Below are 27,706 nucleotides of genomic sequence, written 5' to 3' on the forward strand. Positions count from 1 at the left end.
ATTGCTCTCCTGTGGCATCTTACCGTATCCTGCTTATGTTTCTGTCTTCCTGTTATAACTTTTTGTTGTAAAATCCTCCCTATAACCTCTTCTCATAATTTCCAAGAGCAGTAGTTTCTATGTTGTCTTTAGTATTATATTTTCAGGGTAGTAATGCTAAAGAGGACCTTCTAGGTGACCTCTTCAATTTAGTTGAGAAAATGGACACCCATATTTACATTTTAAAAATTAGAAACTGCCGTTTAAGAACTCAGTTAGATTATTTTATTGCCTGTTTCTCTCCAGCTGCTGATTTCCCCTTCAAATTCCATCACTGTCAGACTATGCAAGCACCCTTAGAGCTCTATTTGGAATAATCCATGGTGTGTGCTTTCATTTCATTTTGTTGATTGTGTTTAAAGAGTTAGTTCAAGAGAATCCCAGACTTCCTGTGCATCCACACGTTCAGCTCTTTTCAGCTTCTTAAATTTCCTTTCCCTTCATTTTTGAACATAAATATGGGACACTTGGGCTTCCCTGGTAGCTCAGATGGTAAAGAATCTGCCTGCAATGCAGGAAACCTGGGTTTAATCCCTGGGTCTGAAAGATCCCCTGGAGGAGGGCATGGCAACCCACTCCAATATTCTTGCCTGGAGAATCCCACAGACAGAGTAGCCTGGCAGGCTATAGTCCATGGGGTTGTAAATAGTTGGACACAACTGAGCAACTAACACATAAGCCATTTAAAATGTGAATAAAACCACCATATGACCCAGAAATCCCATTCCTAGTCATATACCCTGAGGAAACCAAAATTGAAAAGGATGTTTATCCCATTGTTCATTGCAGCACCACTTACAATAGCTAGAACATGGAAGCAACCTAGATGTCCATCAACACATGAATGGATAAAGAAGTCATGGTATATATACACAATGGAATATTAATCATAAAAAGGAACACATCTGAGTCAGTTCTAATGAGGTGGATGAACCTAGAACCTATTATACAGAGTGAAGTAAGTCAGAAAGAGAAAGATAAATATCATTCTAATGCATACATACAGAATCTGGGAAAATGGTACTGAAGAGTTTCTTTACAGGGCAACAGTGGAGAAACAGACATAGAGAATAGATTTATGGACATGGGGAGAGTGGAGGAGAGGGTGAGATGTACGGAAAGAGTAACATGGAAACTTACATTATCATATGTAAAATAGATAGCCAATAGGAATTTGCTGTATGGCTCAGGAGACTCAAACAGGGGCTCTGTATCAAGCTAGAGGGGTGGGATGGGGAGGGAGATGGGAGGGAGGTTCAAAAGAGAGGGGATATATGTATACCTATGGCTGATTCATGTTGAGGTTTGTCAGAAAACAACAAAATTCTGTAAAACAATTATCCTTCCATAAAAAATACATAAATTTAAAAATACATAAATAAAAACCCTTTCAAAATCTGTGACACACAGTCCATAGAAACTCTAAGAATATAGCAAGACTACTATGCAGTGTAGAGGCTAGAGCAATAGCTCATTTTCAACAGTCAAATAGACAAATACAATTTGCAATGTTATTGTAATAACAATATAGCTAACTTCAGCCAACTCACTAACCCCATAGGTGCTATCAACCCCCAGAAGATCTGCTACTGCTCAGGCCATCTGGATAGTCAAGTGGCTCTGGCCCTCAGTAGAGGCAAGTGCTTATCTCCTTTTTCTTCCTTTATGGCAATTAATGCATCTCAATTAAGTATTGCATCCTTGAAGAAGGGTTGGACAACAAAGACTAAAGTGAAACCTTGTGAAATATCTGCTGAGGGATCTCAAATTTCTAGATGTATGCCAACCACAGAAAGCAATGATATTAAAGAATACAACTAAAACAAGAGTTTGAACTCTGGGCTTTCTTGAGTATGAGAGAGCCATTTGGAACAGTCTTCATTTAGAAACAGGATTATCAAATTCTGTTGCTGTTGTTCAGTCACTAAGTCATGTCTGACTCTTTGCAACCCCATGGACCACAGCACACCAGGCCTCCTTGTCCCTCACCATCTCCTGGAGTTCACCCATGTTCATGTCCATGGAATCGGTGATGCCATCCAATCATCTAATCCTCTGTTGCCCTCTTCTTTTACCTTCAATCTTTCCCAGCAACAGGATCTTTTCCAACGAGTTGACTATTTGCACCAGGTGGCCAAAGTATTGGAACTTCAGCATCAGTCCTTCTAATGAGTACTCAGGGTTGATTTCCCTTAGGGTTGACTGGTTTGATCCTCTTGTGTTCCAAGGGACTCTCAAGAATCTTCTCCAGCACAATTCAAAAGCATCAATTTTTTACTGTTCAGCCTTCCTTATGGTCCAACTGTCACATTTGTACACGATGCTGCTGCTGCTGCTGCTGCTAAGTCGCTTCAGTTGTGTCTGACTCTGTGCAACCCCATAGACGGCAGCCCACCAGGCTCTGCCATCCCTGGGATTCTCCAGGCAAGAACACTGGAGTGGGTTGCCATTTCCTTCTCCAATGCATGAAAGTGAAAAGTGAAAGTGAAGTCGCTCAGTCGTGTCCGACTCTTAGCGACCCCATGGACTGTAGCCTACCAGGCTGCTCTGTCCATGGGATTTTCCAGGCAAGACTACTGGAAAATCCAGTACTCTTGGATTGGAAATCCAGTTGCTCTTCCCTTCTCCACATCTGTACACGACTATTGGAGAAACCATAGCTCTGACTGTATGAATCTCTGTCGGCAAAGTGATGTCTTTGCCTTCTACAAGCTTTAAATTTTTTAAATTTACAATTGTATCAAATTCTCCCTTACTATAAAAACTTGAACTGGAAGAGGCCTGAACAACCATTTATTCCAGGAGTCATTATCCTTATCTGGATTATGATCTTTTTTTGAGAATCTCATAAGAGCTATAAAAGCCAAATCTAGAAATATATGTATATGTGAAAATGAACATTTGGCCCATGATTTCAAAGGATTCATGGGTACAGTCAAGCCCATCAGCAGATCCCCTAGGAGGTACTGGAAACCCAGATTAAGAACCTCTAATCTGCTCCAAGACCAAAGGTGGCAATTAAAGCCCCAAAGTGTAAGCGACCTGCCTTGGGTTGTCCAATTTCATATTTTTTTCTGTTATCCTCTTCCTTTCTTTTTATGTATATGTCTATTTTTGATCTGATGCTAAATTGATAGGTGTGTAGAAAATTTATTTTCCTGCAAATATCTTCCCAAATGATGAGTGATAGGAAGTCTTCTCACTGTCTCTTTTAATTGATATAGCACCATAAACTCTATGAAAGGGCCTTTTAATTGATGTAGTACCTCAAACTCTGTGAAAGGGCTAATACAATAGATTTGCTTTATTACAATTGTAGTTGGCCATGGTGTTAAAAATTACCAACATCTCTGAAGATGCAATAATCACAAAAAACCACAAAAGGTCCTGAGGGTCGTGTGGGGCAAAGGTCAGGCCAAGCTCTACTCTGTTCCCTTACTGTGCAGTTAGAATCTAGGAATACTTAGGCCAAGTTTGCTCTGAAGTGGTTTGGCACTTGATTTGGAAACTTCTGGCACACCAAACCCCTTATTACTGTAACATTCTTCTATAAACATTTAATGTTGGGAAATTACACATTTTGATCAAAAAGCTTCCTTGTCCTTCTCCTTCCCAGTAATGAGTACCAATATAAATAGCACTTTAGCAATCCCTGGATGTTAATGCCAAACAACCCAGGAAACGAAATGCATATGTGAGCATTCTAGATGCTGCTGAAAGAACTTCTACAGCCCAAGGAAGAAACTTGGAGAATTCTGCACCGTACTCCTTTTGCTGTTTAGAAGTTTAGTATAATGGTATGTCCTTGTAATCTTGATCTGTGAAAACTATGCTTTTTCTAAAAATCATCTGATAATTCAGATCAGATTCTTTAGGACCACCTAAGATGTAGCCACAAGGCTATGTTACCCAGTCAGCTTTTTTTGCCCTCATGGCTTTCTTTGTCAATTCATTCCTGGTCCTCAGAAAAATCTTCCTACAAAAATAAACAGCATGTTGTTTGTGTCTTAGTAAAAAGCTTCTAAGTAAATAATGATTGTTCTGACTCAGATCCTTTTTTGACCCCAAATTGATGTTTGAAAAAAGGAGGGGATTAGATTAAGGTCTCGTGGGATATGTATATATGATAACCCAAAGAAGGAATTCTAACTTAAGGATGGCTTAATGGTTGTGCCTTGACAGGAAAGCATCCATCTTCAAAGGTTTCTCTTTTAATATATAGTAAAAATCAAAAGCAATCACTTAAGAAGTCTGGGTAAATAATCTGGCATTTGTGAGCAATAGCTGCAAAATGATACGACTGTGAGGACCATCTTCCCTGAGAAAGCTTCTAACCATTTAAATCACCATCCGAGTGTTATTACCTGAATCACCTCTGGGGGCCAGATACACACCTGTGATCTGCTGGCAATTCAGGGAAGGAAGCAGCCCTGCCATGTCCTGGTGTAGTAAAGGGTAGAGTACAATTTTGGATCTGGAAAGAAGATGTGGTAGAAGCTGAGGTTACTGCTCCTCGATTAACACCCAGCCGACAAAGCTAAAAGCGGGAAGAGCATGGTGGTTTAGCACCTCAATATGGTGTACTTAAAGATGCAAGCCCAGGCATGCAGACAATAGATACCAGTAGTACATGGAAGGCAATTCAGCAAATCAGCTTAAAAATGAGAGTAAATGATGCATGTTTGGAAGAGCAAAAAATGGTAGCTGTCTTGTTTAAACTAAATGTTTAAGCCACGACATGGCCATTGCAATAATAATCTCCTGGAAAGCAATATTTAAATGTATCCATCATCATTTAGGTTTTAGACACACAGTTAAATATTATTGATCATTTGCAATTGTGTGCATCCATGTGTGTATATATTAAACTGAAAAGTAACAGTAGCATGGAAAGTGTAGAAGATGAAGTGTAAAAATAGTACTTGAGTTTCTAATTACCAGTTTTTAATTAAGAAAGCCACAAGCAAATTATAAGCATCCAGTTTATAGCATTGCAATCTTACAGGCTTACACTCATGAATATGGTAATTTTTTATTTTATGCCCTCTTGAGATGTCTTGTTAAAAACATTTTATTGGTGATCCTAAAATTCAGTAAATTTGAAGCCCTTGGCACCTTGTAGATAGTTAAAGTTCTTAAAAAAAATGTCAGCAATAAATATTTGGCAAATATAAAGAATATGCACATTTTCCCAAGTGGGTGCTATTTTTTTTTTTTTTGCAGTTCTTATATTCAAGTGATGACACTGCAGTTCAGAATGTGAATATATTGATATTTTCTTCCAGAAACTGCATGGGTTGCTGGGAGAATACTGCTCCCCCAGAGTTATTTTTATGCGGGCACCTGGAAGTGGAGGCATACTTGCTCCAGCTTGCAGAGTTGTTTTGGACAATCAGGTGTACATATGAGCAAGTGGTCTTTATTTAGAGCAATTAAAATTCTCACATTCTCCTCTCTTGACATGCAATTACTAGGGTTCTGCTGTTCCCACTAATTGCTCTTGCTGGGGACATTGGTGAGAAGCCAATGATTTTGATGGGTAGCGGATTATCATTTTTACTTTGCTACCTGAGGAAAAAAAATCATTTGCAAAATCCCATGTGTAATTAGCAAGACTCATGATTAATTGTCCTGCAAAATTAGCTTCACTGTTGCTTTTATTTTACTGCTTCAAATATTAATTAATGTTAACTCCTTTCCTTCAGTTCCAGCTTTTGAATATTCAACATGGCTTTGAAAAATTATCAAGGTTTATACTTGCATTAGCATGCCAGAGCTTTGATTTCAGGAATAAGTATTCTGATTTAAAAGATCACACTTGGGTCATAAATAATTTTTATAGGAGGACAAACAAAGCATCGGAGCATCATGGGAAGGCATTCATGCACTAACTGAAAGTAAATTGTTTCAATAATGATTCATTCCCACGTGCTTTTGGGGGAAACATCAGCAAATATGCAAACCACTGCATTGCGTGGGGGTAAAAACCATTCCCCAGTGACAAGCAACCTACACCAGCATTTTTCTACCTGTCATTATGTGGTGGGTGAGGCTCAGAGACTTGGCAAGAAATCATAGATGCTCGGGTTGAAAGGAATCACCAAAGTTATCCTGTCCAAAGATTCCCAGTCCCAAGAGCACTGGAATAGCTGTGACTTTTATGAAAATTATAGATTCCTTACGTTCCACTCCAGACCTAATGAATCTGACCATATGGCACTGAGCTCGGCAGTATGTATTTTTTCAAAGTTCTCCAAGAGACTGCGGTGAACGTCTGGGTTTGGAAGCTGTTGATCTCATTGAACCACCTAGATGCCTGAATTCCCTTTGGAACATATGGGCCAAGTGATGCTTGAATACTTTTAGTGTCAAGGAACTCGCTTTGCCACTCTTGAAAAAGCCTGTGTCTTCTTTTTAGTGTTGATGCCTTCTGTTCTGTTAACTGCAGGTGGTTAATTTTGTGGTGCAAGATTGCAAATGCCCCTTGCCTATATTGCAAGAGCAGTTCTCCATCAAAATGCTTGGAGTTTGACTGGTGGTATCCATCACACTGTCATGGTCAAGGTTACACATGATATCTAGACTCCTAGGAAAGAAACCAAGCCTTGCTCTTTCCTCGTCAAATCCTCTGAGCCATCAGGTGGGCAGGGAGGACGCTCTGAGCCAGAGCACCCAGGCACTGGAGTGCCAAGGTGGGTGTGAGCCATACTGCCCCCTTCTACCTCTTCCCTACCTTGAAGCAGGGGCTCTTGCAGATCTTCTGGAGGTTTTGCCTGGCCTCTTTTAAGACTTTTGTAATTAGACTTTCTTTTCCCCTGAGATTTCTTAGGCACAAGATTCTCCTCCTGCAAGTCTAGGGGAGTGGACTCTGCTTTGGTCCTTCCATCCCTGGCTTCAGGGCCTGAAGGGGTTTGCATTGATGGTCTCCTCCTCTTCCTGGCATGGAGCAGATTTTCTGTGGACACAGGGTTCAGGTGGGAGTATTTCCAGCAGGTAGCAGAGAATGGGGTGCCTTGGGGATGAGGATGAGCTGTTCAGACTGTCATTCTCAAAGAGCTTCCCTGACAGACAGATGTCCAGACAGATTAAAAAAGACTGTGTGGGAGTTACTACTCTCACCTGCTGTGTGACCCTGTGGCTGTTACTTAACCTTTCGGTGCTTAGTCTCCTCATCAGTAAATGGGGTCAATAACAGCACCTCTCTCATAGGGCTCCAGTGAGGCTTTAATGGGTAAAAACTAGTGGTGTTTACCAAATAAAGGCATTCAAAATCCCCCAATACTACTTTCCAGTGACTATGAGGAAGGCAGCTTATAAAGAAATTGGTAACTGGATGCAAGACTTAACAAAGTCCAGTCTTTGCTTATATTCTGAGGCAGAAGTTCACATTTAGATTTACTTTTTAACCTGGAAAACCTCTCTCTAAGAATATAGGCAGAAATCATATCTGGGCCTAAAATACTACATGTTCCTTTACACCAAAGTGGTTCGAAAGTTTTCTTTGCCTCCTTTAAAGTTGACCTTTACAGAGAGAAGTCGGTCTCTGTGTAGCTGGCCTGAGAACCTCCATTTTCATAGATGTTATAGTTTTTGTTCTCATTTTCTGCATACTCACCACCCCTCACTTTGCCAACAAAGGTCCGTCTAGTCAAGGCTATGGTTTTTCCAGTGGTCATGTATGGATGTGAGAGTTGGACTGTGAAGAAAGCTGAGTGCCGAAGAATTGATGCTTTTGAGCTGTAGTGTTGGAGAAGACTCTTGAGAGTCCCATGGACTGCAAGGAGATCCAACCAGTCCATTCTGAAGGAGATCAGCCCTGGGTGTTCTTTGGAAGGAATGATGCTAAAGCTGAAACGCCAGTACTTTGGCCACCTGATGGGAAAGAGTTGACTCATTGGAAAAGACTCTGATGCTGGGAGGGCTTGGGGGCAGGAGGAGAAGGGGACGACAGAGGATGAGATGGCTGGATGGCATCACTGACTCGATGGACGTGAGTCTGAGTGAACTCTGGGAGTTGGTGAGGGACAGGGAGGCCCGGCGTGCTGCAGTTCATGGGGTCGCAAAGAGTCGGAGACGACTGAGCGACTGAACTGAACTGAACCACCCCTCACAGTAACGAACTGTCCCTTGACTTAGAAGCTGAATGAGAGCAAGGCCCTGGCTCCTACAGGAGTCAGGACAGGTGTGTTGACCTGCTCGGGGAGAGCAAAGGTGGGTCAATAATGGACAATGGATGACAGGCCACTAGCACAGCTGCGTAGGAATCACCTATCAAAATGGCAAGAGACACTGTGAGTCTTTCTGCTATAGAAATTTCCTCCTTAGCTATTACCCACTTCTGTAGGGTCTGGTGGATTTTTTTTCTCTATGTGTATCACTAGCCAATGTTTCAGAGAGATGAAGATAATAAGCACAATGCAGCATTGAAAAGTAACTCAGAATTTCTGAGAAGCAGCATTTGTGTACAACGCCTTAAAGAAATGGATTTGGCCCAGGTTGGGGGTGGTCGGTGCCTGTGCCGGGCGATCTGAAGGAGGCGCGCATCCTGCTTCATGTGCACGTGGGCCCGCAGCTGCTTTGACTTACCCGTCCCGGCACCCCAGTAATTGCGATAAGACATAAAACAGAGGTCCTGACTCTGCGGGGTCATTAAGAAGCGGAGGCCCTTCTCTCCCACCCTGGAGGGAGTGTTAGCACAGGCGCTCTGGTTAAGGCGCCGCTGAATGAGCTGCCTCCGGAGGGTCAAATACCGCCCCTCCCCCGCAGCTACCCGGCTGCTAGTGTCTCCTCTGGTCCTCTGTCCTGTCCCCAGGGCTGTGTCTAGCTACCACCAGGTCTGGAAGGAGGACTTAGGTTGATATTGGATCGACAGAGTCTTTTTTTAGTTTAAACAGTGCGAAAATGTCTTCTGCAGTTTTCTAGGTTTGATCGAACTTCTACAAATTTACCTTAACTTTATTTCTACACTATTGATAAAGCCGATGGGGCGACTATTGGCTGTTGGCAAATGTTTGCAATGCCAGGATAAAGAAGACAGGGTCATGAAAATCAGGTGACTCACATTTCTGCCTGGGGTTACCTTTGGTAGCTGAATTTGAACTGAATATACTATAGTATACCAACAAACGTCCTTCTAGTCAAAGCTGTGGTTTTTCCAGTGGTCATGTATGGTTATGAGAGTTGGACTATAAAGAAAGCTGAGCACTGAAGAATTGATGCTTTTGAACTGTGGTGTTGGAGAAGACTCTTGAGAGTCCCTTGGACTTCAAGATCAGGCCAGTCTATCCTAAAGGAAATCAGTCCTGAATGTTCATTGGAAGTACTGATGCTGAAGCTGAAGCTCCAGTTCTTTGGCCACCTGATGCGAAGAACTGACTCATTGGAAAAGACTCTGGTGCTGGGAAAGATTGAAGGCAGGAGTAGAAGGGGATGACAGAGGATGATATTGGATGGCATCACTGACTCAATGGACATGAGTTTGAGCAAATTCCAGGAGTTGGTGATGGACATGGAGGCCTGGCATGCTGCAGTCCATGGGGTTGCAAAAAGTCGGACACGACTAAGCGACTGCACTGAACTGATACCATTGTATGGCTGGAGTTTTTACTGCAGATGATAAGATGGAGAAGAGAAAAAAAAATGTGAGGGAATATCTTCTGATTGCTTATTCCACCTACTTTTCAACTCAAAAAAAAAAAAAAAAAAAAAAAAAAAACCTGAGACTAGCAGATTAAAAGAATTAAAAGACAAAAAAAACCTGGACAATAAGTCTAAAGCTTATTTTGGCCTTTCTGTAGATTTTTATACCTTTCTGAGGCCAAGTTGGACCATGGAAATGTTTATTATTGGCATCTCTAATGAAGAATAACCCCTTGTAGACACCAGTTACCAACAGTAACTTAGTGATGAAGTGGCAACATGGGCTTCTTCCCCAAGAGCTAGTTTGGGGTCAAGGTTACCTCTGGTTGGGGATAGCTGGCGTATGACATATTTGCAGGTAAGCTGTTTAGTTTTTAAATGGCTTTGACATTGTATTTACTGCTAGGTGAAAGAACTATAGACCAGTTGTTAATATGAGAAGTACAGCTGGGAGACGGCTCTAACACAACACTAACGGGAAGTTAAGGCCTGCAGGAACACTACATAAATAGTGGTCCTGCTGTATCATGTTAATTCTTAGAATAACCTCACAGCAACATTTCATCCTGACATTCGCATCTCTACAGCCTCGTGTAGTCTTAGGTTGATTCTTCAAGCACAGAAATATGTTCTTCTTGCCTGTGCCTGCCAAAGTAAATAGAAATCAATGGAAGGCAGCAGAAATGCTGAAGTCATTCCAATAAGGGAAGTGCTTGTTAATTTAAATTTTGCACTTGACATTGGTAAGGACTAATAGCAGAAAATCATGTCCTATGCTGACTTCTAAAGTCATTTTGATCATCACTTATCCCACATTTTTTTGTTGTTGCAAAAATAGTGTTATAAATAAAAAACACAGCTAATTGTGATAGATCGCTCAAATAAGGGGAAAAAAGTTTTGTTATCTGAGTGATATTAAGTCCTTGGAAAACTTTGGTATAAAAGGGATCATACCATGTTGTCGGTGGATGGCATGACCTCTGGGTGTGTGCACGCACGCAAGTGCATACACCCATGTGTATGCATTCCAGAAACTTCAAAAAGCACCTCCTGCTGCTTTCAAAACCAGGCAAATATGTTTGAGGCCTGGTGGTAATTTAAAATAGGAAGATATACACAGAACTGAAGGTGGCTACACAGGAAATGAAAAAAGTCGTGGACCTCTGAGCAACATGAATGTGCCATTGTATCACTAAATAATTGGAAGGGTGGGTCTGTGTTGTTGATGCTAAGCAGGTGTCCATAAATCAGAATTAATGTTTGTAATTAATTGTTATTAGTGTTAATAACAAAAGGTTTTAAGTACACTAACTTGCTTTTCCTCAGTTCAATCTTTTATTTACCACTTGTCATTTCAATCCTAGATGGATTGAGAAGCTAAAGTATTCTTGAAGATTTTGTGCTAGATCAGTCAAATATGATAATCTAGTATCTATTATCTTCTCTTTTCCCTCAATAGAGATCCTAACTTCATAGATTCCTGGTCTGAGCTAAGGAGTCCCACCTGCTGTTGGAACATCCACTTCAAAGGAGAAGCTTTTTAAAAAAGGAAACATCCAGTTTGTCCATCCTTGGGGGGAGTTTTGGGTCACGTTGTTATGTCATGTCTGCCTGATGCTCTGTTGGGCCTTCTGACTCCACACCTGATTCAGTGAAATAACTGTTAGGTGGACTCAGAACATCTGTTCTCTCTGCAAGCTCTTTCCCTCCAAAGACAGCTGTTAAAAGAACAGCAGAACACTCTAGATTCATTTCTCAGATTTGTGCGTAAGCCTGAGTCAGGCACTTTACACCCCCTCCCCTCCCTCACACACCTCGCCAAGCCCTCTGATGAGGAGTGTTATTGTTTAATCCATATACATTCCTGTGAAGCAGAATCCTAGAGGAAAAGATGAGCTACACATTCGCCAAAGGACAGGGAAGAGAGATCACAGAGAATAAATAGCCTAGCATTTATCCTATGGCTGTAACCTGGAGCAGGAAGACAAGGGGAAGGAGGAGTCTTGAATCATGTGCAGATGAAACCGAGATATAGAATTTGTGGTGAGACTGCTTCATAAGTGACTATCTAAGGCTAATTGCCACAGACGGAGTTCAGAGATCTAGCAAATGCAAGGAGGCACTGATTCTAACTCAGCGAAGTCATAGCAAATTATTTTTGAGAATAGGGTGGCAGTCAGAAAGTGTTTCATTAGCTAGCCTGGATCAACGCCCATGAGGTGGGCCTGATGGGTTGAAAGGAAGCAGATTACATACTTTGTTTTCTGTTGTGCTCTGTTTTTTTTTCTTGTTTGTTTGTTTTGTTTTAATGTGCTCCTGAATACCATAGATATCAGTCATCTGGAGGAAGATGCTGTGTAGACCACATTACTGTTAGATGGGTGTTCAACCAGCTAACAGAATATAACCAGAGTGGTGATCCCAAGACCAGGTCAATATGACCCAGAAGGCAGAAAAAGGCAAGGTTTATGAGTATTGGGCTGAGTCCATTCTTGCTTAAATGCTTCAGGAATGATTTTCATGATGGAAAATAGAGATAGGAGAGGAAACTCATTTAACTTGCCAAACATGAGATGTAGCTGGGCTGGCTGCATGGAAGCAGGGCAGAAAAACATTTAGGGATTGTGATGCACTTAAAAACTGAGCTAGCAGCATAGCTCTAAAGTGAAGAAAACATGTGTTCTGTTAAAATATTGAAAAGACTTTTGCTGGGAAAGAAAATAAGGTTTAAGCTAGTAGCTTTAAGCTCATGCCCACGAGTTGTATGGGTTAAAAGAACATAAAGGGCATGCAGAGAGGACCCCCTATTTCTCTACTCCTGATCTGATTTCACCAAGTTTATGTCAGAATGTTCTGAAGCTTCCTTCTCAGAATATTCTGATGGGCCAATTAGGCACTGGCCATCTCCCTCAGCCAGTGGCTCAGTGTTGCTTTGTACTGAAGATATTCCTGCAATAAAAGTTACCTTTCTGGAAACATTTGGAAGAGTGAAATGCCGCATCTCCAATTTCTAGCAATATATTCGCCTGCCATCATTCGGCTTGGAAGCTTAAGTAGGAAGACCACTTGGAGCCAGACTTCAGAGTGATCTGTCTCTAAGGAATAACTTTCATATTGGACTGTTTAGCTTCGCAATTCTTGTTAAGCTACTGTGAATTCTCAGCATTAATCTGCAAAAAGACTTTATTGTCTACATCAAACCCTTATAAGGCTCTGTTTCTGCTCTTATTTCAGAATCTCCTTTCCAAAAGCTAGACGCAAACAGAGGCAAACCAAGAAGTCCAGACAGTGCACCAATGGGTTAAATCCTATGTTAAGGGTACAACCATAAGGTATTTTAAGCTTTTCATCACATAATACATCACTCAGGGAAAAAAAAAATTTGGAGCAGCTTCTCTAATTCATCTTCCTGGTGTGAAATGAACACATCTCTGGTATTCGTGTCTTTCTGCTTCAATTAAAGTGGTCATGCTTACTCCTTTGGGAAGCTATTAAGGATTTCTTTAACCTTGTTGTTTCACTGCTCAAATTCAGTTTCTCTTCTTGATCTACCCTTTGCAATACATCTTTAAATTTTTTAAAAAATTTTCTACTTAGTTTTGCTTCTCAGCACAAAATATAGTTTAAGCTGCTCTTTGATGAGATGGCTGCTGATAAGATATAACTTGTTTAGTGAACATCAACAAATGTTTATTGTCTCCTGTGTGCTAGATACATTGGGTGGGTGGGAGTGGGCAAAAGAAATATGAGGCAGCTCATGTTCCTAGTGGGGCTTTCTAGGTGGCCCAGCAGTAAAGAATCTGCCTGCCAATGGAGGAGATGAAAGAGATGTAGGTTCAACCCCTGGGTCAGGAAGATCCCCTGGTGAAGGAAATGGCAACCCATTCCAGTATTCTTGCCTGGAAAATTCTATGGATAGAGGAACCTTGGCGGGCTATAGTTCATGGGGTTGCAAAGATTTGGACATGACTGAGCAACTATGCTTGCATACATGCTCACATGCATATATATTCCTAGTAGGAAGAGAAAATGTCAATACTGCAAACGGCTAGGAAATAATTCATATCACTACAGAGCCAGACACTTGATTTCTGTCTGGCCAAGTAATCAAGAAGTCTAAAATAAAAAGAGCAGCCTTCTTAGTTAAGAAAGTCTTCCTAGTATAAAACATTTCTTAGCAGAAAAGAGGGGAAAGAATTTGGGGTCTTAAAAAATGGCCTGAGCATAGAGGAAGAGTCAAGAAACATGGGTGGAAATGTAGATGGAGCCCATTTGACAAAAGGGAGGGACTTCTCTGCTGGGAAAGTCAGCCTCCGTCACTTACCCATGGGATCCCTGGACTGCAGAGCTGAAGGGCATGTATTTTAGGCAAGGATGCTGGAGTTTCTCTAACGGAGAGAAGTGCAAATGGAAGGAAGAATGTGTGGCTTTATCCAGCAGTGGGGTGCAGGACTCCCTGGAAGAGGAGACAGCAGGGGGACAGATGTCCATTAGCATTCTTTTCAATCCTGAAATCCTCTCAATCCTTTTCAAGCCTGGAGAAAACAATTATTTGATTCTATGATGAGAGAGGTAGAGAGACATACCTAACTTGAGGTATTTGTAAAGGTGTCATAGAAGAGATGTCATTTAAGTTGGTTTCATGGAGATGGTAGAGGAGACAATTCAGGCAGCAAGAATGGCATAAACAAAAACACGGAGGGATTGGAAAGCGTGGGGCCATGTGGAGAATAGCTAGAACTTCAGTTGATGTTCACCCTGGAGGAAGTGAGGCAGGTTTCTGGGTCTGGGGCTCTCCATGTTCTTTCCTTGTTGCAAGAACACTTCTTTCTCATCTGAGAGCTGATCAGTACATTCTCTGCCGCACCCCTCCCACATCTTCGAGATTGCTCAAGCAGGAAGTATCTGATGAGTTAATAGTTCTCTTTGAGGCACTGGAATCTACTATGTTTAGTAGTTGTCAAGACAGTAAATAACAAGAGTCCTGTGACTTGGGGCTTGACCCTCTCCCACTTCTGGGACCTCTTATTCTTAATCTATAAACCAAAGGCGTGCATGTTTACCTTCACCTGCCTCCTGAATTCATGAACTCGCTCTCTGTTTCTCTCTACCCACATGTGTGGATAAGGACGGAGGAAAAGAGGAAGAAAGGGTAAAATCCTCTGTGATCTGAGAAGACACTGTGAAAGTACTGTACTTGTGGAAGAACTACATGAAACCTTTACAAAGTAAATCTAGCTTTTAAATGTGATCTTTCAGCACAACATGGATTCCTACCTCAATTCTAACAACCTGTAAAATGTCACTATCCCCCTAAACCAAAATCCATCATTTTTTTTTAAATATGAAGGATCTGATTAGTCTCATTTTATTGTACATTAAAAAAATTTGAAACCAGATTTGTCCTAACAATAGCCTGTCATATTACAAAGCTATAGTCATTAAATAGTGAAATACCGGCGTCAAATCAGATAAATAGATCAATCAAAAAGACAGAGCCTATAAGCCGAGCCATGCATTGCATTAGAGTGTGCTGTGTGTTTAGTTACTCAGTTGTGTCCGACTCTTTGTGACTACATGGACTGTAGCCTGCCAGGCTCTTCTGTTCATGGGGATTCTCCAGGCAAGAATACTGGAGTAGCTTGCCATGTCCTCCTCCAGCAGATCTTCCCAACCCAGGGATTGAACCCAGGTCTCCCGCATTGCAGGCGGATTCTTTACCATCTTAGCACCAGGGAAGTCCATTGTATTGGAGATAACATTGCAAATCAATTAAGAAAGGGTACAGAATGGACCCACCCCATGGGGAAAAAAAAATGAGATCTCTACTTTATACCATATGCATAATTTGCATATGGTATAAAGTACAAGATTAAAGGCTTAAAATGTAAATCACATAGCTTTAAGCCTATGTGGAAAACAATTTTTTTCCTGGATTAGGAAAGATTTTCTTTAACAAGATACAAAAAACACACACTATAGAGAAAAATGTACTTAAATTTGATTATAGCAAAATTCCATATAAAATACTTTTATATGGCAACAAACAACTAAAACCCACTATAAATAAAGTTAAAATACAATTGAACAGAACAAATGACACTTTTGATTGAGATATAATTAATGTATTAATATAACATTATATTAGTTTCAGGTGTTCAACCTTTTAAGCTTGTATATAAACGATCATCATAATAAGTCTAGTTAGCATCCATTAGCGCATTTAGTTACAATTTTTTTTTCTTGAGATGGGAATTTTAAGATCTACTGTATTAGCACCTTTCAAATATACCATACAGCATTGTAACTATAGACAGCATGCTGTATGTTATAGCAGTATGACTTATTTGTTTTATAACTAGAAGTTTGTAACTTTTGACCACCTTGACACTCTTTTCTTAAATAAATGGTGAGAAAACAAGAGGGAGAAGGGCTGTTAGAAACTAAGAGATTTAAGAGATGTAGCAACCAAATGAAATGTGTGGACCTTGTTTGAATTCTGATTCAAAGAAACCAAATGTATTATAGAAAGATATTAGTGGGTCGGTTGGGGGAAACTGTATCCTGACTGGTGATTAAATGATCATAAAAAATTATTGTAAATGTTTACGGCATGATAATGACGCTGTGGTTACTTTTTTAAAAATCCATATATCTTAGAGATGCTACTGAAATATTCATGAATGAAATGATACAGTGCTGGCATTCACTTTAAAATAATCCAACAGGTATGAGAAAGAGAATGGGGGTGGGTGTATAGATAAAAGATTTGCCATATGTTCTTTTCTCATAGTTTTATTGAGACATAATTGACATATAGCACTGTGGATATGTTCTTAATTACTAAAGCTGGATGAAGGGTATATGAGAGCTCATTACATTCTTTTCTTTTATTCACATTTGACATTTTCCATAAAGATTTCTTAAAAATACAAGCAATGGATTTGGAACCATGCCTAGCCTATAAAAACACTCGATAAGTGTTATCTGTTATTATTCTAATAATCTTTAAACAAGATGAGTGACACATTGCTGGTAGAAGTGTGATTTGGCATGGCCTCTACAGAGGATAATTTGGTAATACCTATTAAAAATTTTAAAACACTTAGCTTTAAATAATGCTTCACTTCTGACAGTTTGTACACGTGCATGCTCAGTTTCTCAGTCATGTCCAGCTCTGCGACCTCATGAACTGTAGCCCACCACGCTCCTCTGTCCATGGAATTTTCCAGGCAAGAATATTAGGGCGGGTTGCCATTTCCTACTCCAGAGGATCTTCCCAACCCAGGGATGAAACCCACATCTCTTGTGTCTCCTACATTGGCAGGCAGATTCTTTACCACTGTTTCATCTATCTGTACATATATGAAATATGTACATATATAAGAGTAGCCATTGAAACACAATTTTTAATAATAAAAATGGGAAGAAACATAAAGGTCAATCAGTAGGAAACTAGTTAAATAAATTTTGGTCCATCAATAAAATAAAAGACTGCAGCCAAAAATAAATAAATAGAAAAGAGAAGAAATATAAACTGATTTAGGATGATCTCTAAGATAGCTTTAAGTGAAAAAAAGCAAGATACAGAATGAATGTATAGTATACTATTTTATGAATTTATAAAAAGTAATTGTAGAGGAAACTATAAACTATTATTTTTGCATATGCATAGAACTCTTTGGAAGGGTACACTAGAACATTACTTTTCTTCAAGGAAGTAAAATGAATGGAGAGAGGGTAATAGACCTAGAAAAATGCTTTTCATTATATACTCTTGTAACTCTTTAGGTTTTACCATGTATATGCATTCAGATCAGATTGTAACTCTTTAGGTTTTACCATGTATATGCATTACCAATTCAAAAATGAGAAATGAAGATTTTTTAAAAGATGTATATAATTTGTAAAAGATTACTATCCAAGGTACATGTAAACCCTTACAAACTATTAATAATAATAAAAATACAATAATCTAATAAAAATAAGTAAAGAATATGATAAAGGAAAACTGCTATTGCCAATAAACCTGTGAAAAGATAATTTAATTTACTAATAGTCATGGAAATGAGAAATAAAACCAATACTTAGCCATTATTTTTTAACCATTCAATTGGAAAACTATTAAATGTCCTATAATATTATGTATTGTCCAGTATGTATTGGTCCAATCACCTTCTGCTGGTGGAAATAAATGTAAATCAGTGGTCTCTTTCAGAGTCTTTTGGCAGAACCTAAGTAAAATAGAAATCATGCATATACTAGGAGCATAGATTCTGCTACTGAGTATATTTCCTACGAAAACTGTTGTTTGTGCACAAAGGGACTTGCACAAAAATTTTTGTTGCAGCCTGGCAGAAAATAGTGAAAAATTGGAAAGAATTTAAATATCCATCAGTGGTGAACTAGAAATGTGATATATACATAATGGAAAGAGTGAAACAGGTCTATGTACCTCAACATGGGTAGATGGCCAAAAACCTAATGCTACATAGTAGGGCAGGGGTGGGAAGCAAGTTGCAGAAACTAAAAATAATGATGTCATTCATTTAAATAGCAAAATACATATAGGAAGTAATACTATATATTGTTGCATGCAAAAACGTATCAGTTCAGTTCAGTTAGGTGGCTCAGTTGTGTCCAACTCTGTGCAACCCCAGGGACTGTAACACGCCAGACTTCCCTGTCCATCACCAACTCCCGGAGCTTGCTCAAACTCATGTCCAGCGAGTTGGTGATGCCATCCAACCATCTCATCCTCTGTCGTCCCCTTCTCCTCCTGCCTTCAATCTTTCCCAGCCTAAGGGTCTTTTCCAATGAGTCAGTTCTTCATATCAGGTGGCCAAAGGATTGGAGTTTCAACTGTAACATCAGTCCTTTCAATTAATATTCAGGACCGATTTCCTTTAGGATGGACTGGTTGGATCTCCTTGCAGTCCAAGGGACTCTCAAGAGTCTTCTCCACACCACAGTTCAAAAGAATCAATTCTTTGGTACTCAGCTTTCTTTATAGTCCAACTCTCATATCCATACAAGACTACTGGAAAAACCATAGCTTTGACTAGATGACCTTTGTCAGCAAAGTAACGTCTCTGCTTTTTAATATGCTGTCTAAGTTGGTCATAGCTTTTCTTCCAAGGAGTAAGCATCTTTTAATTTCATGGCTGCAGTCACCATCTGCAGTGATTTTGGAGCCCAAGAAGATAAAGTCTGTCACTGTTTCCATGTTTCTCCATCTATTTGCCATGGAATGATAGACAAGATGCCATGGACTAGATGCCATGATCTTTATTTTTTGAATGTTGAGGTTTAAGCCAACTTTTTCACTCTACTCTTTCACTTTCATCAAGAGGATCTTTAGTTCCTCTTCACTTTCTGCCATAAGGGTGGTGTCATATGCATATCTGAAATTATTGATATTTCTCCCAGAAATCTTGATTCCAGTTTGTGCTTCATGCAGTCCAGCATTTCTCATGATGTACTCTGCATATAAATTAAATAAGCAGGGTGAAATGTACAGTCTTGACATACTCCTTTCCCAATTTGGAACCAGTCTGTTGTTCCATGTCCAGTTATAACTGTTGTTTCTTGACCTGCATATAGATTTCACAGAAGGCAGGTCAGGTGGTCTGGTATTCCCATCTCTTGAAGAATTTGTGGTCATCCACACAGTCAAAGGTTTTGGTGTAATCAATAAAACAGAAGTAGATGTTTTTCTGGAATTCTTTTGCCTTTTCTATGATCCAACAGATGTTGGCAATTTGATCTCTGGTTCCTCTGGCTTTTCTAAATCCAGTTTGAACATCTGGAAGTTCACAGTTCACATACTGTTGAAGCCTGGCTTGGAGAATTTTGAGCATTACTTTGCTAGTGTGTGAGATGAGTGCAATAATTGTATGGTAGTTTGAGCATTCTTTGGCATTGACCTTTTTGGGGATTGAAATGAAAACTGACCTTGTCCAGTCCTGTGGCCACTGCTGAGTTTTCCAGATTTGCTGGCATATTGAGTGCAGCACTTTCACAGCATCATCTTTCAGGATTTGAAAAAGCTCAATTGGAATTCCATCACCTCCACTAGCTTTGTTCATAGTGATGCTTCCTAAAGCCTATTTGACTGCATTCCAGGATGTTGGGCTTCCCTGATAGCTCAGTTGGTAAAGAATCCACCTGTAATGCAGGAGACCCTGGTTTGATTTCTGGGTTGGGAAGATCTCCTGGAGAAGGGATAGGCTACCCACTTCAGTATTCTGGTCTGGAGAATTCCATGGACTGTATAGTCCATGGGGTCACAAAGAGTCAGACATGACCGAGCAATTTTCACTTTTCACTTCACTTTCCAGAATGTCAGGCTCTAGGAAAGTGATCACACCATCTTGGTTATCTAGGTCATGAAGGTCTTTTTTTGTATAGTTCTTCTATGTATTATTGGCACCTCTTCTTAATATCTTCTGCTTCTGTTAGGTTCATGCCATTTCTGTCCTTTATTGAACCCATCTTTGCATGAAATATTCCCTTGGTATCTCTAATTTTCCTGAAGAGATCTCTAGTCTTTCCCATTCCATTGTTTTCCTTTCTTTGCAATGATCACTGAGGGAGATTTTCTTATCTCTCCTTGCTATTCTTTGGAACTCTGTATTCAAATGGGTATATCTTTCCTTTTCTCCTTTGCCTTTAGCTTCTCTTCTTTTCTCAGCTATTCGTAAGGCCTCCTCAGACAACCATTTTGCCTTTTTGCATTTCTTTTTCTTGGGGATGCTCTTGATCACTGCCTCCTGAACAATGTCACAAACCTCCATCCATAGTTCTTCAGACACTCTGTCCATCAGATATAATCCATTGAATCTATTTCTCACTTCTACTTTATAATCATAAGGGATTTGATTTAGGTCATACCCTAATGGTCTAGTGCTTTTCCCTACTTTCTTCAATTTAAGTCTGAATTTGGCAATAAGGAGTTCATGATCTGAGCCATAGTCAGCTCCCGGTCTTGTTTTTGCTGACTGTATAGAGCTTCTTCATCTTTGTCTGCAGAGAATATAATCAATTTGATTTTGGTATTGACCATCTGGTGATGTCCATGTGTACAGTCTTCTCTTGTGTTGTTGGAAGAGGGTGTTTGCTATGACCAGTGCGTTCTCTTGGCACAATTCTGCTAGCCTTTGCCCTGCTTAATTTTGCACTCTAAGGCCAAGTTTGCCTATTACTCCAGGTATCTCTTGACTTCTTACTTTTGCTTTCCAGTCCCCTATGGTGAAAAAGACTTCTCTTTTGGATGTTAGTTCTAGAAGGTCTTGTAGGTCTTCTTGCTGCTAAATCACTTCAGTCATGTCCGACTCTGTACGACCCCATAGACAGCAGCCCACCAGGCTCCCCCATCCCTGGGATTCTCCAAGCAAGAACATTGGAGTGGGTTGCCATTTCCTTCTCCAATGCATGAAAGTAAAAAATGAAAGTGAAGTCGCTCAGTCATGTCCGACTCTTAGTGACACCATGGACTGCAGCCTACCAGGCTCCTCTGTCCATGGGATTTTCCAGGCAAGAGTACTGGAGTGGGGTGCCATTGCCTTCTCCTAAGAGAAGTCTTCATAGAACCATTCAATTTCAGCTTCTTCAGCATTACTGATAGGGCCATCAGTTCAGTTCAGTTCAGTCACTCAGTCGTGTGTGACTCTTTGCAACCCCATGAATCGCAGCACGCCAGGCCTCCCTGTCCATCACCAACTCCCAGAGTTCACTGAGACTCACGTCCATTGAGTCAGTGATGCCATCCAGCCATCTCATCCTCTGTCGTGCCCTTCTCCTCCTGCCCCCAATCCCTCCCAGCATCAGAGTCTTTTCCAATGAGTCAACTCTTCGCATGAGGTGGCCAAAGTACTGGAGTTTCAGCTTTAGCATCATTCCTTCCAAAGAAATCCCAGGGCTGATCTCCTTTAGAAGGTACTGGTTGGATCTCTTTGCAGTCCAAGGGACTCTCAAGAGTCTTCTCCAACACCACAGTTCAAAAGCATCAATTCTTCGGCTCTCAGCTTTCTTCACAGTCCAACTCTCACATCCATACATGACCACTGGAAAAACCATAGCCTTGACTAGACGGACCTTTGTTGGCAAAGTAATGTCTCTGCTTTTCAATATGCTATCTAGGTTGGTCATAACTTTTCTTCCGAGGAGTAAGCATCTTAATTTCATGGCTGCAGTCACCATCTGCAGTGATTTTGGATAGGGGCATAGACTTGGACTATTGTGATATTGAATAGTCCTTAGAAACGAACAGAGATCATTCTGTCATTTTTGAGACTGCACCCAAGTACTGCATTTCAGACTCTTTTGTTGACCATGATGGCTACTCCATTTCTTCTAAGGGATTCTTGACCACCGTAGTAGATAAAACAGTCATCTGAATTAAATTCGCCCATTCCAGTCCATTGTAGTTCACTGATTCCTAAAATGTTTATGTTCACTCTTGCCATCTCCTGTTTGACCACTTCTAATTTACCTTGATTCATGGACCTAACATTCCAGGTTCCTATGCAATATTGTTCTTTATAGCATCAGACTTTACTTCCATCACGTCACATCCACAACTGGGTGTTGTTTTCACTTTGGCTCCATCCCTTCATTCTTTCTGGAGTTATTTCTCCACTGATCTCCAGTAGCATATTGGAGATCAACCAATATCAACCTACCAACCAACCTACCAACCTGGGGAGTTTATCTTTCAGTGTCATATCTTTTTGCCTTTTCATACTGTTCATGGGGTTCTCAAGGGAAGAGTACTGAAGTGGTTTGCCATTCCCTTCTTCAGTGGCCCACATTTTGTCAGAACTCTCCACCATGACCCGTCCATCTTGGGTGGCCTCACACGGCCTGGCTCATAGTTTCATTGAGTGAGGCAAGGCTGTGGTCCATGTGATCAGTTAGATTAGTTTTTTGTGGTTGTGGTTTTCATTCTGTCAGCCCTCTGATGGATGAGGATGTATATGTTTTATTTATATAAAACATATATTTTTAATAGACTGTAAAGATCCACACCCAACTCATGAAAGTGGTTTTGTTTCTATGGATGCTGGTATGGGAGGAGCAGACTGGCTAAAGAGGATGGAATTTGGAATCTGAAACATATTATTTCTTTAAAAAAAAAAAAAACCTGGAGGAAAGTATGACCAGATGTTAACAGTTGTTAACTCTGGGAAGGGTGAGTGTGAGAGTTTAACTTTTCTGTGTCTTTTAAATTTCCCAAGAAAAGGCGTTGGGGTGGGAGAAAAGTCTGTCAGGGGAAAAGAATTGTATAGATTTCCCTTTGAGCTTTGGCGGACCATAGCAATGTGCACTTCCCTTTGTGAAAGGAAGAAAAACTAAGTGGATGCTGGACTTTCCCTGGAAAAAGCTCTTTCTGATGACAGGCGATTTCCCTTCTCTTGACTTCTCACTGCACCCTGCACCACAGAGCACTCCCAGGAGACAGGCAGCTACTTTTAACATGGAGAGGTGAAGGCTCAGTTTGCCCACATGGAATAGTGTTTGTGAAGAACAAGTAATTTCCATGAACATGATTTGTGGGTTTCAAATTCAACTCAACAACTCTGTTGTGTGTATTATCATTTAGTATATAGTACTGGAAAACTCACTGTGTCATGGGGAATAAATAACAGAAAATGGCTGAAGATGTGAAACCCCAATCCCCAAAGATCATATACATTTTAAGTGAGGTTCTGAGAGAGTGAGAAATTGTCCCAGGTTTTCCAAAACAGAAAATTGCCAAAGATCATTCAGAAATTTTTCATAAAAGAAGACATTTCAGACAATGTGATATTGACAGATCAGTAGACATAGTTGATGTAAAAAGGTCTTCTATTTACATGGGTTCCTTGTATTGTACCTCTAAATAGGGCTGACTTTGAACATGGGGAAAATGACACCCCCAGCAATGTGGATGGGGAGTGGGTACAATTTGGGTGTCAGGATAGAAAGGCTATTGTCTGGACCCATCACTGATGTTATGCTTGAGCCCAGATGTGAACATGAAAAGTATAGAGCCTTCTTGAAAGAGGATATTTTGAGGTTAGTAGGCAACAAATAACACCTTTTTAAAAAAAGATTTTAATAAAAATAGTAGTAGTTTATTGCACCAGTTGGTGGCCACTATACCCTGCTATGCTCTTCCCAGTTGGCCCAGTTGGTAAAGAATCCGCCTACCAATGCAGGAGACACAGGTTCGATCCCTGAGTTGGGAAGATCCCCTGGAGAAGGAAATGGCAACCCACTCCAGTATTCCTGCCTGGGAAATTCCATGGACAGAGGAGCCCAGGAAACTACAGTTCGTGGAATAGCAAAGAGTCGGACACAACTGAACAAGCACAGGCATAATACTGTGCTGTCCTTCCGTCAATGACAACGGCAGAGCTGTACATCAGTTCAGTAGGCAGGAATGAGACGTACTTGTTTTGACACCATTGTTTCTGTGAAAGAGAAAGGAACCAGACTGGCGAAGATAGTCATCAATTGGCAGAATTGGTTAAAAATAACAGCAGCCCCAGTGTGGCTCATTCGGGAGAGGTAAAAGCTTGACTAAGCACTGGGACTCATCAGGAAATGTTAGCCCGGCTCTTCCTCCTTTAGCTTGGACAACATCTGGTCTCATTTCCACGCCTTCTGTGTACCCAGTTGAAGGGAAACTCACTCCCGTCCACAAATCACTTAACCTCTTACGATGTCTGATACTAAAAAAAATAGTATGTTAGCAACCATGGGGATTCCAATTTGTGGAGATAAGTATTTGTTTTTTTACTTAAGCCCTGATTTATTGTCTTTGGTTGTTTAGGGTAGGGGGTGGCTGATTTTTAACAGGAAGATAAACTTGCAGATGGAAATTCTTTTAAGCCATAAATACCACTAACTTGCCTGGTCCAGGGAAGTTCAAATAAAGACACTGGCATTTAGCAGCTCCTGAAATGTTTTCCTTCTTTGCTCATTGGCCAAGAGAAAGACATGTCCCACCATCAGCAGTATAGGCGCCAGACCCTGACTCAGGCCTGGATACTAAACCGTTCAGAGCTCATCTTGCTAAGAAAGGAGGCAGAAGGTGACAAATTAGCCTATGCCAGTTAACCTCCAAAGAGGAAGCCTAACTTTACACAGCAATCTCTGATGGTTTCCTTATCTGCTTTCTTTAGTATAAACAGTCCTTCTTGAGTCCCCCCCCTATTCTCCTAGCAGGCTCTAGGGTTTAATTCTGACTCATTAGCTAAATTCACCTTCTTTGCTCTGCTCCCTAATACTGTTTCTATCTTCCCCCTTGGTCTTTTGCAGATCCTGGAAGATATCCACTCCTAGGGCTGGTGCAGTGTCTTATTCATTCCTGGAGTCTACCACTATGTGGAGCAGAGTCCCTACCACTGAGTAGGTAAGCAGTAGGCTTGTCCATTTGCCAATTCTGTAGTCTTAGTGCTGTGTACACACTGAACCCCTGGGGGAGCTACAAACAACGCACAAGAAATGTGGCTCTGGCCTCACAGACCAACTGAATCCTGATCTCTGGGTGTGCAGTCCCATCACTGGCACATTTGGAAGGCTCCATGGGTGATTCTGGTGTCTGAAGAAGGTTGACAATTACTGAGTTAATTAACTTGGCTTCACTCCGTATGTTTTGTTTGCTTCCAAGTTTGGAAGAAACCTGCTTGAATTCTTTCAAGGAAGAAAGAGGGCTCCTCTTTACTGCAGCGCACAGGCTTCTCACTGCAGTTGCTCCTCTTGTTGCAGAGCACCGGCTCTAGGCGCTCAGGCTTTAGTATGTTGCGGCATGTAGGCTCACTAGTTACGGTGCACGGGCTTAGTTGCTCAGCGGCGTGTGGGAACTTTCCAGGACCAGGGATCAAACCCATGTCCCCTGCTTTGGCATAAGGATTCTTAACCACTGGATCACCAGAGAAGTCCCAACATTAATATGTTATTATTGAAAGTTACCAGCAACTCTGCAGCCATCCTAGGTGTAGCAATATGGAAATCCTTATTATTTCCAGACCACCTCCCTGGATCAGGCCTCTGCTCCCTTCCCTTCACCTTTGGAATGCTTGTTACCTGTCTCCAGGTGTCTGAATCCTATCAGTCCCAAAGGGCCATCTCCAAAAGCACTTCCTCTCTGACTTGGCATAAAAATCTCCCTTTAAGGCAGGGGCTCTCAAACTTTAGCAGCTATCTCATTCACCTGGAGGACTTCTTAAAATACTGATTTCTGGGCCCAGGCCTAAGATCCTAATTCAGTAGATCTAGGGTGGGAGTCAAGAATTTACACTTCCAACCAGTTCCGAGGTACTACAGATGTCAGTTGTTCACACCTTAAGTGGTGCTGTTTTAGGGCCCTGAACATCTTACAACTTCTATTGTAGTTATTTGAGTATAAATTTCTTTTTCAAGAGAACCAAGTTCTCAGCGGAAAGGCCAGCATCTATTAATACTTTCCCTTCTATCCAGAGGAGGAGCCCTTGGACTGGGCCTTGAAGGAGCGCAGGGTTGGGAGCCCTACAGCGAGGAACCTGGGACCAGGAACAGGAACAGTGGCATGGTCACGAGACAGCGAGTGGGTGGGACATGAAGGCACAGGGGAAGCCTTCAGCGATGTGTTAGGTTGCATTTTGAGAGGTGGGTATGACGGAGATCCTTGAAAAGCAGGCAGAAGACAGTTCATTTGAGCCTCTAACCTGCAAGAGCCAAGGGCTGAACTGCATGGTGTCATGACATGATCCCATCCCATTACCAGAGCTGTGTGGGGCTCTGACTTACTCTTGGCATTCCCAACTGTAGGTGCATATCCTAGATGTGCTGTAGGCATTTTGCTCTTCTAGCCCCCAGAGTCTGTTGTTCTGCTAATGACTCTTGTCCACGAAAACCCGACTGTAGCTCTGGGTATGTGAGCTGATCCTGGAAACCTGGACCGAACCAGAGCCTTGAAGTCACCGAGCCTGGTTCCTCCTCCCGCAAATTCTGGCTCATTCCTTCTCTGAACACTGCTTGTGCTGCTTTGTTTGAAAGTGGCTTGACCAAGAAGCCAGAAGCTTCATTGCCTCTAGAGATTGTCTTTTTTTTTTTCACTTTCAGCATACACTTGGTTTAAGGAGATAATCATGAGAGACAGGAGGAGATGGAAGCCTGGAGGCAACAAGTCTGGTCTCAGTGAGAAGTCCTTGGTGCCATTCTGCAGGTTTTCTACTCTGCCTGCTTCACAGAGTACTGATGAGGTTAAATAATTAATGCCTGTGAATGTACTTTGTAAGCTTTAAAGCGCTGCAGGAATATAATTAATTATGTTTATAATTGCAGGTAATGTAATTATAATTATAATTACTTTGTGGTAGACATGGAATAGGTCTATCCCATACCCATTCTCTAGTAAAATATCCTTGGTGGATATCCTTGGTGAGGTCATCTAGTTGTAGATTTGAGCTTGACTCACTCCCTCTGACTGTATTTTCAATATTGGGGATATATGTAAGACCTTGGCTCAAGGACTGTTGGCTGTGCTTTAGAAAATGGGAACAAATGCATGGAGTGAAGCTGGGAGACCTAGTATATTGGTAGTAATATTCGTTGGCACTTATCTGTCAGGTAGATAAGGTTAAGGCAAATTATTTATGAATTTACATACATATAGGTGTATGTGAAGTAAAAGTCACTAAGTCGTGTCTGATTCTTTGTGACCCCATGGACTGTAGCTTGCCAGGCTTCTCTGTCCATGGAATTCTCCAGGCCAGAATACTGGAGTGGGTAGCCGTTCCCTTCTCTAGGGTATCTTCCCAACTCAGGGATCGAACCCAGGTCTTCTGCATTGCAGATGATTCTTCACCATCCAAGCCATGAGGGAAGCCCTTGTGTATATAGGTATAGATATATAAAATGATGCTTACCAGGATCCTGTAGCTAAATATAAAAACACACATGTAATTTGTATAACTGATATACATTAATAATTACTCTAAGTGGCAGTTATTTCCAGAAATCCACTAGAATCCAATACATTCTAAAATGATCCCACTAC

The 27,706-nt window shown here is 41.0% G+C and overlaps 1 long non-coding RNA gene across 1 annotated transcript; it reads left to right on the plus strand.

Annotated features, from left to right (window-relative positions):
• The first annotated feature begins 12,910 nt into the window (after positions 1-12,910).
• On the plus strand, positions 12,911-26,947 carry LOC129647690 (uncharacterized). Its single transcript, XR_008712439.1, has 3 exons — positions 12,911-13,010; positions 24,985-25,078; positions 26,770-26,947. It is a non-coding gene; the product is annotated as an uncharacterized LOC129647690 (long non-coding RNA).
• Positions 26,948-27,706: the final 759 nt, after the last annotated feature.

The sequence above is a fragment of the Bubalus kerabau genome, chromosome 3 (genome assembly GCF_029407905.1).
Source record: "Bubalus kerabau isolate K-KA32 ecotype Philippines breed swamp buffalo chromosome 3, PCC_UOA_SB_1v2, whole genome shotgun sequence".
NCBI classification, from domain to species: Eukaryota; Metazoa; Chordata; class Mammalia; order Artiodactyla; family Bovidae; genus Bubalus; species Bubalus kerabau.